At 56.8% G+C, this 4,069-nt stretch overlaps 1 pseudogene; it reads left to right on the top strand.

Annotated features, from left to right (window-relative positions):
• The first annotated feature begins 274 nt into the window (after nucleotides 1–274).
• LOC141372217 (uncharacterized) lies at nucleotides 275–1,540 on the top strand (annotated as a pseudogene).
• The last annotated feature ends 2,529 nt before the right edge of the window (nucleotides 1,541–4,069 follow it).

Here is a 4,069-nt window from a genome sequence, read left to right as displayed (position 1 = left end):
AGCAGGCTGATGAGGGGTCAGATACCCAGTGGGCAGGTCATGTTCAATTCACGGCTGGCTGTGTGGGATGGGGTGAGCGGGCGCTGCCCCTTCTGCCCGAGGTTTATCCCGGTAGCCATACAGGTATTGGTGACTGCATCCCAGACGCAGGGCTGTGGACGCACAGGTCTGTGTCTGATCTGAGAGCAGCAGGTGGACTGGGCAGGAGGACAGTACGGATGGCTGGGCAGGGCTGTGATGCCTCGGGGTCGGCTACCGGTACCTGTCTTTGCAGAAGGACACGGAGGACATGGAGAGGAGGCTGGTGGACACGCCCTCCATCTCCTCAACAGAGGGGATGACCCCACAGGGGTCCCCAGAAGCAGGTGCTGGGGATTGCCGGTCAAGACCTCTCACACCACGCAGACCACTGTCCCAGGTGGTTGTCCACAGGACATGGTCAAGGAGCCAGAGAACACAGAGGCCGAGGCCGACGTTGAGAAGCCTGGGCTGGGTATTTATGGTGTGTGGGGACAGGTCGGTGCTGGCCCCACAGAGAGGAGCCCCCTGAGGCTGGTGTGGGGCCAGGAGCAACGACAGGGCACAGAGCACACAGCAGTGGACAGCAGTCGGGGAGACGTCTCCATGAGGGTTCCTTTCCAGCTGTGGCTTCTCTGGGAGTCCCTTGGCCGGGCTCTGTCTCTGCAAAGGCCCACAGAGAGCAGGCATGTGGGTGAGCTTTTCTCCTCTCACAGATGCTCCACAACCTGAGGAGCTAGAGCCGGATCTGGAGGGAGGGCTGGTGCCTGCAGTGACTTCAGGAAGAGAACGGGAACCGGTAGGTAACCCGGCACCTGCCCACAGAGAGACTGGCGCTGTACAGGAAGAATTGGCACCTGCTCCTGCGCCAGCCCCTGCCCTTGCCCCTGCTACAGTTCCTGCATCTCCCCCTTCCCCCACCCCAGCCGCTGCCCCTGCCTCGGACCCAAATCCTGACCCGGCTCCTGTCCCTTCCCTTACCCCTGCCTCTGCCCCTGCCCCTGCCCCTGCCCTTGCTCTTGTTCCTGCCCCTGGCCCTGTACATGCTCCTGCCCATGCCAGAGCCCCTGTCACTGACCCAGCTCCTACCATTGCTCCTGCCCCTGTCCATACTCCTGCCAGAGCCGCTGCCCCGTCCCCTGCCCCTGCCAGGGGTCCTGTTCCCTCCTCTGACCCAGATCCTGTCCCTGCTCCTGCCCTGAATCGTGCACCTGCCACTACTGCAGACCCTGTCCCTCCCCTTGCCCCTCTCCTTGCCCCTGTTCTTACCTCTGTCCCTGCCCCATCCCTGCCCCTATACTGAGCCCTGCCCCTACTCCTGCTCCTGCAGGTCTCCCACGGCCACATCCAGACCCCACAGCCCTGCAGGGAGAGCTCTTATACAATTACCCTTAGTTCCATCACCGAAACTCGAGACCCCGCCGATTGTTTCATCCCCTCACCCTGTGCTCTTTCGCTCTGATACATATTAACTGTTATTTTATCCTTCCATGTCCTATATACTGTTTATTATTTGTTTTAAATAAAATTACTTGTTTTCAATTGAACATGTTATGAGCATTAAATACATGCCCAACGCTGTGCCACCACACCCCAGAACATTGCCGCAGAATATCTCATTCCCCAAAGGAGTCCATGAACCAGAAGCCCTCCCTGCCCTTTTCTCCCCCAGCCCAGACCCCGGCAACACCTAAGCTGCTTTCTCTCTCTGTTCCTTTACCTATTCCTGATGTTTCTGTAATTGGAATCACACAATAGGGGCCTTTGTGTCTGCCCTCCTATTTTCAAGGGGACTCCTTTTCTTCTCTGTTTATTGGTCATAAAATTTCCCTTATTTGATATTGAAATCCCCGATGGATTACACATCAGATGTAATCAAAGAGGCCAGTTTAAGAATTATGGGCACAATCTCTGGCCGAGACCCCTGGTCCTGCTGCGACACCACAGCCTGACCGCAGACAGGACAGGGCTGGTTCCTCCTGAGACCCACCCAGAAACCAGGGAAATGCAGAAAGCTGGAAGACACAACACAAAGGGCAAAAACATTGCTCATAACCCAAGACCAGAGAACAGTTTCACCTTACTCTGGTCCAAACCACGCTCCCAGTCACTGGGTTCCACAGGGACGGAGACCAAACACATGCAATTCCAAGGCAGAAGGATAGGCACACAGGGAATATGTGTCAGAGATGCGGGAACTCCTGGGGAAGGAATCCGGCAAAGGCAACACTTTGGAGGCAGCGCTGTTCACCCTCAGCCTGGCAGGTGTCTGTTCTGGGGACCAGCAGCCCTGGGGAGAACGTGAGGAAGTAGAAGTCCCCTGGAGAGAACGGTGACGGGCAACCCTGTCTGGGAGAACAGTGAGCAGCACCCATCCCAGGCCACAGGTGCACCCATCCTCAGCCTCAGACTCAGCCTTGGAAACTCTGGCTCGGTTTTTCACACATGTATTGTCAGGAGTTTTCATCACAGCGGTGGTGGAGAGAGCAGGCAATGGAACAACACTAATGCCCAAGGAGATGGATGGGATCCACGGTCCCAGTTCTCATGATAGAATGCTCTGCAGCTATTGTCCCGGTGTCATCCGGGGCACAGGATCTTGGAAGCCCCTCCTAAGACCCATCCCCCCTGCCACCCTGCTCCTGGGGACATTGATAATTGTTTGAGGAGGAGGGGGAGAGAATCCTGGATGACAGCGGGTCCAAGGAGAAGGAAGGTCAGCACTGGGAGGACAGATCTACGTGCCCTGAGCCACCATCCAGGGCCCGGCCGGGCTGTGATGCCCTCGGAACTCATCCCAAATAAGGACTCCTAATTTATGGACCCAGCTTCTGTGGATTTACTCCCTCCCTCATTCATTCTCTCCCTCATTCATTCCACACCTCCAAACCTCCGTCCCCCTCCCTCCTTCCCTCCTACGCTCCCTCCTTCCTCCCTCATTCAGCAGAGGATCTGGGGTCCCTTCTGTGTACTGAGCACTGGGGCTTCATCAGTGAGCACCCCCCAACCCACATGGTCAAGTCCACTCTGGGAGGTGACGGGGGCAGTCCTCACAGCTAGCGGTGGTGATGAGCACCAGGAATCGGCTCCTGAAAACAGAGGCCAGTTGCACAACGCAAAGAATGGAAGAGCCATGTTTAGCACTTCCTCTAGAAAAATCTAGTCCTGAAAAGTGATGAAAAGTAAGTATATCCTAGACTTCATGCAATGTGTCTTCTACTGGCACGTACCTACTGATTCCTGCAACCAACAAAGAGTAAATCATCCAGTGTCACCTGGGGTGTTGTGAACCAACATTTCGGAACAAATGACAGCGTTTCAGCTGACATCTCCAGGGCATCTGAGTTTTCCCAAGGGTCTCTGTGATTCTATGATCCTTCCATCAACCGCCTTGGAAAGCTCTGTCATGTCATCTTCCTTGTCTCCTGCCTCTTCTGGGACCCTTCCATGACCTCTCCGCCAGGGCCACCCCCTCAAGTACTCCCTGTGCTCCCTGGCCTGACACACACATCCCACGCTGGGTCCTGTGAGCCCGGTGCTATTTGCAAGGGCTGTGTCCTCCTTCTGGCGTCACTAGCCATCTCCCTTGCAGTGGCCTGCCTCTTCCTGCGCTGGGTCTACTCTGAGCAGTCTGTGAGGCTGGACTCTGCCCATGTCACGGGCATGGAACGAGAGTCCAGATGGTCCATACGACCTACTCCCAGTCCCAGCTTGTGGAGCCTGTGTCAAGGATGGTCCGGGATCAGAGGAAGACTTGGGCCCAGGGAGACTGAGGGAGGATGTGCACAGTGACCCTGCAGGAGGAGAGGGAGCACTGTGGGGAGCTGGTGCTCAGGCCTGCTGGGAGACCACATCTCACCCACACCAGCTCTGTCCCCAGGGCTGGAGGTTGTCAGGGTAGCCACCCTCCGAGCCTGCAGGCTGACAGGGACTGAGAGGAGAGGAGGTGCACCTGATAAAAGAGAAAAACCTCAGGCAGAGAGGAGGGGGCAGGTGCTCCCCCAGCAGCTAGAGGAACTCGGGGTAGCCACCCATCCAGCATGCAGGATGG

The sequence above is a fragment of the Callorhinus ursinus genome, unplaced genomic scaffold, assembly GCF_003265705.2.
Source record: "Callorhinus ursinus isolate GAN/ISIS: 27379988/994484 unplaced genomic scaffold, GSC_fseal_2.0 scaffold2799, whole genome shotgun sequence".
NCBI lineage: Eukaryota > Metazoa > Chordata > Mammalia > Carnivora > Otariidae > Callorhinus > Callorhinus ursinus.
Note: the sequence above shows the minus strand (reverse complement) of the source record. Positions and strands in the feature narration are given on the sequence as shown.